This window comes from Alexandromys fortis, unplaced genomic scaffold (genome assembly GCF_014885135.2).
Source record: "Alexandromys fortis isolate MF-2015 unplaced genomic scaffold, M_Fortis_MF-2015_v1.1 scaffold_62, whole genome shotgun sequence".
Lineage (NCBI taxonomy): Eukaryota > Metazoa > Chordata > Mammalia > Rodentia > Cricetidae > Alexandromys > Alexandromys fortis.
The window spans coordinates 8,921,701-8,932,003 of NW_026067942.1; positions in this window are offsets into that span (position 1 = coordinate 8,921,701).

Sequence of the window (10,303 nt, forward strand, 5' to 3'; positions counted from 1 at the left end):
ATTTGCTGTCTAAGTGTGGAAAACTGAGCTTAAAACTGTGCGAATGCTGAGTGGGCATGAAGGTCTGCCTCTAATTCCAGCACTCAGAAGACAAAGAGAAGGGATTTAAGTGTTTGTTGGTGAAGCAAACTGGCTAGCAAGACTAGGACAAATCTATGGGACAATGATCTTTTATCCTGTCACTAGCATTATTTTTAATAAAACCCTGATTGGCCAGTAGCCTGGCAAGAAGTATAGGCAGGGCAACCAGGCAGGAAGTAGAAGCAGCGTGGGTAGAACGGGAGAATTCTTGAAAGAGGAAGAAGTCAGTTTGCAGTCGTGACCCAGTCACAGAAGAAGCAAGATGAGACTGCCTCGTTCATAAAAGGTACCAAGCCACATGGCTAAGACAGACAAGAATCATAGGTTAATATAAGTTACAAGAATTAGTTAATAAGAAGTCTGAGCTAATAGGCCAACGAGTTTATAATTAATGTAAACCTATGTGTGTTTCTTTGGGACTGAACCACTGTGGGACCAGGGATACAGAAAACCTCAGTCAACAAAATGGTGTCAACATGGACAGATAAATCCACTTAAAACCTGAGAAAGTTTGAGAAGAAATTCTAGACACTAAAAGAACAGAGCTAAGCATGGCTTCTTGATAGCATTTTCTCAGGTGGGCTCTGTTTGCCAGAGGCAAATGTGTCTCATTTAAGAGAGGCTTGCTGACTCAGCTTTAGCTGCAAAAACCTTACAGCTGTTTTAAGAAGCTCCACCACCAAAGACTTAAATAGTGTTGATGAATAGCTGATAGAATGCTTCTTGTTGGATCTCTGTGAGTTCAAGGACACACCACACACACACACACACACACACACACACACACACACACACACACACTGAGTCACAGCTATTCCTTCAAGACATTCAACAAAAGAAGCTTAAGGTGTTACGAGAAAGTGGCCTTAATAACAAGGGCACAGCTGTGGTTTGAATCTGTGGGGACTCTGCAGAACCCACATAGACTCAGCCTCTCAAATAAAATGACATGGCATTTGCATATAATTTATTCCCCCTCCCTTTTTACAAGCTTTCCATCACTTTGGATTACTGATAAGACCTAACACAATATAGATGCTATACAAAAAGTTATCACACTGCATTGTTGAGAGAGTAGAGAAAAAAAACCTGTTTGTGTTTAGTACCGATGCTACTTTTTAAAAAATCACTTTCAATCTAAGCTCGTGGGAATCTATAGATACCAAACACAGATATTTAAACCATTCTGATTTTTTCATTACCAAGTAAGCAGGAAACATTCAATAAAGACTAAAAGCTAATTCATGAAAACAGCATGATAGTTTTAAAGAAATTTGCATTAATAACAAAATCTAATAATAAGTAAATTGTATAATGCTAGATACACTTACAGTTAAGTTTGGAAATTGAACATAAACATAAAAATATAAACAATATTGCCCCCATCATGACTTAAATGAGATTAACAAAATTGGAATGAAAAGACATCACTACAAATTCCACAGTTATTAAGAAAATATAATGATCAACTTTATGTAAGTCAAATACAATAAATCAATATGCATAGTGTTCGATAAATATCACCAAGACTGATTCAGGAGGTAATATTGTATCAGATTAGTAATATATTTGAAATAATATACAGTGTATAATATATACATTGGTAGTGATGCTTTACATAATTATCAATGTTTATATAAATATATACATATATGCATGTGTATGTATACATACTTGTATATGTGTGATGTGGGATTTCCCTCTATATGGTGTGATTATCATTGATTAATAAAAAAAACTGCTTTGAGCTTATGTCAGGGCAGAATAGAACTAGGTGGGGGGAAACTAAATTGAATGCTGGGAAAAAGAAGGCTGTGTCAGGGAGAAGCCATGCAGCCCCAGTGGAGACAGATGCTAGAACTTTACCTGGTAAACCACAGTCTCATAGTGATACACAGATTAATGGAGATGGGTTAATTTAAGATAAGAGTTAGCCAGAAATATGCTTAAGCTATTGGCCAAACAGTATTGCAAATAATATGGTTTCTATGTGGTTATTTTGGGACTAAGTAGCAGGGAACTAACAAGCAGCCTCTTACTACATATGTGGTGTGTATATGTATGTGTGTGTGTGTGTGTGTGTATATTTGTATGTGTATTCATTGATCTCATAGTTTAATTTTAAGTAATGGTAATTAATGGAAAAAGTACCATGTTAAGTGGATTCACTTATGATTCTATCAAACATATAAGGTAGAAATACTATCAAAATAAAATTTTAACTTTTGTACAGTAAAGGAATTCTTCCCAGTGTATTTCTCCACAGTGCTCTGCAGCAAAATCAGACAAAGACACCACAGTGAGAAAACTGATACTCCACTGTGTATGGACACAGGTTGAGACAGTTGCAGGATCAGGATATAACTACACAGTCCAGAGTAGTCTTTTATCATCCTGCTTCAACCTTTCAAGTGTTCAGATAATAGGCATCTTCTATTGTGCCCAGATAAATACCGGCATTCTTAAAATTTAACCACTGAATCTAACAATATACAAAGAGGTAATGCCTCATGAGTGATAAATCTGATGCCAAGGATTTTGGTTTGTCATAAGATTGGATGGATGTTGTTTGGATGTAATGTTAAAATCCATACCAGATTCCTGTTTAGGCCATGGTACCTACAGTGGCCCTTCTCTTCTTAGAGATACTGTCAAAAACCCTACTGGGTCCACTGTCTGTGAACCTCTGCTAGATACCGGGATTTCTCAACTGTGGAAGTGAGTTTGCATTAAAGGATTATTGATGGCCACACATCCTGCTCCCTGCACCCTTCCTGTCTTATTGCTTCGGACTCATAGAGTCTGTCTGAAGATTGCTGTTATAAAAACACCCACTTACTCAGAGTTATAAGACAAAGAGTTCTGATTTTCTTCTCCAAAACCCCTGCCGTGCTGCTATAAGTCTGCCCATTGTGTTAATAATTCTTCTAATGAATTTATTTCCCCTAACAATTCCTCCTGAACTGACAACCTGAGACCTCCCAGTTGACATTTTTAAAACTCAAAAGGAAATCATTGTTTTAGCCTTAATAACAAAATAAAAGAGAAAGTAACATAACTATTTCAATAAATGAATACATTGCCTTTTTCAGCTTCAATATGAAATCATCATAAAAGTTTTCACCAAGTTAAGAAGAATGAATAAATCTCACCAAGAACTTCTATTAACTTCACACTAAAGTGCTACATACCTTTCTCCAGGATTGTTTATTCTCCTCATTCTTCCTCTCTTCTTGCTTCAATATTGCTCGTTTTAATTAAAGTGTAATTACATAATTTTCCTTTATTCCTTTTCCTTTCTTCAATTCTTCTCATGCTCCCATTTCTTGTAAAATCCCTGACTTTCTCTTTTTAAAAATTATTGTTACATACACATATATGCATAGACATGTAAATTCAACCTTCTGAGTCCATTCAGTGTTGCTTGCATGTAAATGATTTCAGGACTGACCAGTTGATATTGGATAACCAATTGGGGGGCTCATTTCTGGAGGAAGGCTACTTCTTCCACTTGATCTCAGTATCCTGTTTATATTCTTTACTTATGAGTAGGCCCCACGAGATTTCCCTCTTCCGTGTTAGCATGTCTATTTGCTTTGTTATTCCTCAGGTCTTATTTAGGCAGCCATATGACTGAAGTATGATGTGTGAAGCTTCTCTGTCATTTCTAGGAGACATAATCTCACAGCAGATTTCCTGGTCGTCTGGCTCTCACAATCTCTCTACCATCTCCTTCTGGATGTTTCCTAAGCCTTAGATGTAGGCGTTGTACCATAGGTAGATCCACAGTGGCTGAGCGCCATATGAAATTTGTTTTCTCTTGCTGGTTGTGGTTTCAGTAAGAGTCTTTGCATGTTGCAAAGAGATGCTTTTTTGGTGAGGGTAGTGAACCAGATGTATCTATGGGTGTAACTATTAGTGTTTTGAATGCAGTTAGGAAGTATGCTAGTTCCTGAAAGTGGTCATGCCCTTGCCTTAGTCCTTAAAGCAGAGCCATGAGAGGAGAATGTTAATCAACCATATGCTGGAAATGAAACAGATACTACTTATTTTATGTGATTTTGTATATGCCTGATATTATTCATACAAAGCTCTAGAAAAGTTATAGTATAACAGTTTCAGAATCAGGTGGGCAGTTTCTCGGCTTGGGATCAGGAGAGGAGGAGCTTGGTGAGGAAAGCATTTTATACATTGTATGCTCCGTGTTGCATTCTTGAGGTGGAGGCTCTGACCAAGGCAACTCATATCTCAAATTCAGAAGAAAATGCCCTTAAGTATCAACAGCTAACAGAAAATAAAAATTGTAGAAAGCTCATTAATGAACATGGTAAAGAAACTAATCTTTCAAGATTCAGGAAAGTATATGAAGAAGAGGTTAACAATTAGCAAAGATGTAATAAACAAGCTGTTACATGAAGATTAGAGCTTTCTGATTTACAAAAAGAAAATTTCAAAGTAACTTGATGATAAAAGAAGCTTTTGGAAGTTGATCAAGTAAAATGTTAAGACTGGTTTAGCAAAGCAAAGCCTTTGCAAGTGTTTATCAGCACATATGGAAACAGTGAGGTCATCAGTACACATGGAAACATCACTACACATTGGAAAACAGTGAGACCATCAGTACATGCTGGGAAGCAGTGAGGTCATCAGTACATAGTGGGGAGTACAGTGAGGTCATCAGTGCACACTGGGAAGCCCAATGAGGTCATCAGTGCACACTGGAAAACAGTGAGGCCATTGTATATACTGGAAAGCAGTTAGGTCATCAGTACATGATGGGAAACGGTGATGTCATCGGTACACACTGGAAAACAGTGAGGTCATCAGTGCACACTGGAAAGCACAATGAGGTCATATCCCAAGGGTGGTCAGAAGTACTCTGAAACCAGCTGACCGGTCAAGACACCAATGCCTGGTCACAGGTGAAGCCTGTGACAGGCAGCATTTTAAACCGGTGGAACCAGCAGAAACAATAGATGACCCAGGACTGCTGGTCCCATGTGGTAAAAGAAATCAAATGTTACCTGAGTCACACCATTCATAAAAACTCAAGTCCATGCGCACTTAAAACTTAAACACCAATGTCAAAATTCATTGTCAAAAGTAAATACAAAAAAAAAATCGTATATTTGTAGTAGAGAAACAAACTGTGAAGGAATAAATAGTCCAATTAGACTTCATTAAAATTAAAACTTCGTTATACACAACTAAAAATACTATAAAGAAAATAAAACTGTTTGTACATATAAAAAGTATTGACTAGGATACACATTTTCTAGAATAAAAAATAATTCAATAGGAAATAAAAGTCATATTTGAACTTGGTAAATACAGAACTATGAATGACAAGCATTAAAGGACGTTTAATGCTGTTTGCATTAAAAAAAATCTAATGAGAAGCAGAAAGTGCAAATTAAAACCACGGCTCCGGGAGATGAGAATTATCAGTCTGTGCTGGTGAGTACAAATGAACTGAAGGCAGTTTGGTATTCTCCATAGAACCAAGGACAGCAGTTCCTGGTAGCCTAGGGCCGCCCTCCACAGGGTGTCTTGCACGTGTACTACCTAGATTGTGCATTAATGCTTACTCCAGGATTGTTTTTGACAGCAAAATTGAAATGAACTTAAATATCAGCAATAAAATGAAATAACTGCACTTTAGTTTCATCATACAATAGAATTTCTGGCAGATAATAAAATAAATGTGTCTCTAGTGACCCGAATTAACCCAAAAATGGTCTATGAAGGAAAGCAAATTGCTTACAAATACACACAGGTTACCTACAAGCTGCATATACAAATAAAATCTGTAGACAGTAAATACAAAAACAATAACATATGTTGATTATAAAAACATGGCTATGTAGCAAAAATTCCCCAAATAGGCTAATAACACAACTTCAGGTTTAGAAGGGGAAGGGGAAGGAAATTTTGTGTGTGTGTGTGCGTGCATGTGTGCACACGCTCGTGTGTATGTGTGTGCACATGTGTGTGTGTGCATGTGTGCATGCACGTGTGTGCATGTATGTTTGTCATTGGATACTGGTATCACTTCAGATTTGTTTGAAAATAAGAGATAAAGAACAAATGTGTTAATATTTAAATGTTACACCTGATAAATGTTGGTGCCACATTTATTGAGTTTCTTGTGCTATTTCCAACATCCTTTGTTCAGTTAAAATGTTTTCTAAACTGAAAATACAAAATTTGGAACTGAAAGAAGAAGCCCTTTGGGTGTCCATTATAGGGCTGGCCTGGGAGGAGGTCAGCTTGCAGTGAGTGGAGGGTTGAACTGGGCATCATTAGAAATGGCTGCTCTGGACTCATTGAACCTGCCTAGTTTCTCTATCCTGATTTCCCCCAGTGCCTATCATTCTCTAGATGAACATATAGGCAGAATATGGTTCCCATCATGACCCCGGCCGCTTTCTTCCTGGGACTGTTGGATGAAGGAGTTCTGGTCATTTTGTTACCGGGGTTGTTAGGTGGTCAGCGCATAGATCCTGGCAGCCTTAACAAGCCAGGTTTACCGCCCATCCTTACCTTGGTAGGCTAATTAGTCAACATACTTGTTGTGTTGAGAAGAGCAACCAAGGGTACAGTGACATCGCCCCAAAGTCAATCTTTAGGGTCCTGACAGGAAGTAAAAGAAGCAACGTATGGTTGCCCTCATCATCACTGCCTGGGCTCCACTCTTCCACGACGTGTTCTGTAAAGCTGTCAAAACTGTGAAATTTCATTCTGAAAGACAGTTCCTCCGCTGGCTGGCACCAGCCTTTAGCCTCTACCTCCTCCAAGCTCCTGGGAAATTCCACTGGAGGCCCATTGTCTTTATAGTCTGATAGTCACGAGAAAGGACATGGGTGTCTTTAGAGAACGAAAAAAGGAAAGGAAGGCAAGTCAGATCTGGCTTCCCAGGCAGCTCTCCTAGGGGTGGAATTCCAATCCTGTCCTTTATTAAGGATCTTGGGAAGAGCTGCCTGATTTCTCTTGGTTTCCTCATTTAGGAAATGGGGCAGAAACACTTACCTCAAGGGAAGGTTAAGTGAGACAGTGCCCAGGCTAAGGCTCTTCAGAGCTAGGAGTAGCCTTTCCCAAACACCCAGGAACCTGAGCTGCAAGCTCACACTAGCTTCAGGTTGGTCCTGTGGTTGCTGGTGTGGCTGTAGGCTCCTTTCTCCCACCCCGGTTTTCTTTGTCTCAGATCAACTCTATTGCCGCTTCTTTTACACAGAGCATCCTAAAGGAGCCACTGTTGTAATAACAACAACAAACAAGTTAGGAGGAATTACCCTCCCATCTCTCTTGTAAATGTCGACAGGTTCCATCGTTATATTACAATCCCAATTAAAGAGAAATTCCCCACTAAGCCATAAACCTAAAATGAAAAAAAACCCTATAGGGATGAATCAGCCTCTTCCGTGAGCGAACCTGCTATTTATCCTTTTGTTGTCACTGCGAAAGTGCGCTCAAATCCCCACTGAGCCGGCCCTGCATGCTGAAGAAGACATAAAGCTCTGGCATCCATCGCTGGTCTGTCAAGACTTCCCTTGTAACGAGTCTCCCATGGATTTGATTATTATTGGGTATTAATTATTAATGGTTTCTCCTGCAGGAGGCCTGCGGGGGCTTCTTTCCTCCTCAACCTCTATTTTGAACTGGAATTAAAAAATAACCAGAAATCTCCCCAGAGGATGGGGAAGGAGAGAGAGGAGACAAAACCAAGTGAGTCCCTTGCTGGTCTTCATCAAGCCTCCTCTTGATATTCTGGGGATATTCTCCTCATTAAGAGTGGGGAGAACTGCGCTGCTCCTGTTGTAGCGTCCTCCAGGCGCGTGCAACCTGTTCTCGGTCACACAGGAGAAAGAAGCACCCTCTGCTTTCTTCCTCCCCTACCCTTATGATCCTCTCTAACCCAGTCTCTTCTTGGCAATTAATTTCCTCTGATGGTTATGTTGATTTTGATGGTTTCCTAATGATCAGAAATATTTGGCAGATTAACATCATTTAACTTTCCTCTCCCTGGGGGACAAGGCACAGGGAGGAGGCTAAACGGTGCGAAACAGCTGGGGAAGGCAAGAGTGAAATCAGAATTCTGTGCCAGGCATGTCAATGGAACCGCGAGAGAAAGAAGAGGCCAGTGGAAAGTGAAGCTTGCTCAACAAATGCTCACAAGGCTGAGAGATCAGAGGCAGAGCCCTGCACCCACTGGCCGTGGCTCTCCCTTTTACTCACTGTCAACCGCCCATATGCTGCCTTCCTAGTGGCGTTTTAAAGATGACTACACCTGTCAGGGTTTCTGGGAGGTGAAGATGGAGCAGATGTTGAGATCTGTGCCAAGGAAAGAGAAAAAGAATCCATGAGAAAGTTACCGTGCCTGGGTATTCTGGCGAACCCCGCCCCCTCCACTGTCACTCTCCCTGTTCCACAAGGCGATGGTCCCGGCAACGCGCTGCAGATGGAAAGATGGGATTTAATTTTACTGGCGTTCAATCAAAGCAGAATAATGTGTTTAATATCCCTGCGGTGTAAGCAAAAGGGAGAGATTCATGAGCTCTTGGGAGGCGTGGGGGTCTAAGCAGTGCTTCGCTGTTTCCCTGTATATAAACAGGACATGGTGGAAGCTAGGGCTACTGCCACGCCGCTGTTTCCACCCCACACTCACACTGCTGCTTGATGTTCAAGCCTTCCTAATAATGGTATGACAGTCGACAAGAGACCAGCTGGAATTAATACAAAGACGGGCATCCAGTGCTGAACCTCAGAGGAAGGTGCCTTGCTACCTGTCATTTGGGAGAGAGATACTTCTGGCTTGAAAGAGGACCAATGGTATAAAACCCTAGACAATGCCACCTAACGTTCCATCTAAAATTTCATAGATAGTAATCGTGGAACTAAAAATGTGTTTCTAAAATTGCAATAATCTATGAAACAAGGGAAGTTGGTCTGGTAGTGAATCTCCCAAAACACTGAGCAAGGTTGATTGGTGTAGGAGTGTAAAATTGTGAGTCCTTGCTGTCATATGTAATCTTCTAATGCACACACACACACACAAACACACACACACACACACACAGAGCTAGATCTCTATAATATTTATATCTATCATCTTTCTATCTCTGTTATCTATTTAGCCACACATCTATACTGATGCATATCTATGGATTGTAATTGGGCTTTGTGTGAGACTCTATTTTCCTGCATCATAAATCACCTTGAGAGCTTATTAAAAACATAGATGCCAACAAGAGGGTGGTAAAGATGTAAGAAAGACAAAACATTGTGTATTCTAACTCAATCTATGCAGGTAAACATTCAAATATATACACATATGCTCATACATATACACACACACACTTGGCCTGAAGGAGAGGAGTGACTTACTTGGAGGGTGGGGTCCACAAGCGTGGAGAGAAGGGCAGTGAAGTCGGGAGGGAGATTATTATTTACATACATGCTGAGTGTGTATGTAAATTTCAGATGAAGCCTGTTATTTTGCAAACCAACCGAAAACATGTTTTAAATAAGAAAAATGGCATCTGAAAAAGGTACCCATTTTGGAGCCACTGCAGTAAGAAAGTAAATGGAATAAAATACAAGAGAGGTTAACACCTGCCCTATGCCAACTAACTGGAGCTTCTTAAGTCTGCTTGGTGTGGCATACACAGAGCTGTCCCATGAGCCCACGTTATATTTATATTGGTCTCCAAAGGTTCTTCAAAGAGAACACTCTACTTCTTATATGATTTTCCAGAAAACGTTTTGTGGTTATGCATATATTTTATTTTTTTTATTTAAAAACTTAAAAGGTAATAACAAATCCCAGTGTCTGCCAGAATCACGGTTTGTTCTTCTCCTTTTTTATAGAGGTATACACATTCCTGCACTCACCGCAGCCAGGAAGACTCTGCACACAGTTACATCACCATTATGCAAGTTTAGTTAATTCAGTAAAAAAAAAAATCAAAAGTTAATCAAATTTGTGGTTGATTGAATGAACCATTTGGGAGGATAAAAAAAAAAGCAGTCTTCAGTCGGCATCATTATCAGTCAAGAGGGTTGAGTCAGCTCATGAGGAGAATGTGAGTACCATCGCAGAAGGCAGGTTCCTTAGTTTAACTCTCTTTATGACAGCTCAGTCAGAGAATATGCTTTTCTTCTTATAATTTCTGCAAGTCCAGCTAATAACAGCAATTGTATTAAATGGCAAACAACAACAAAT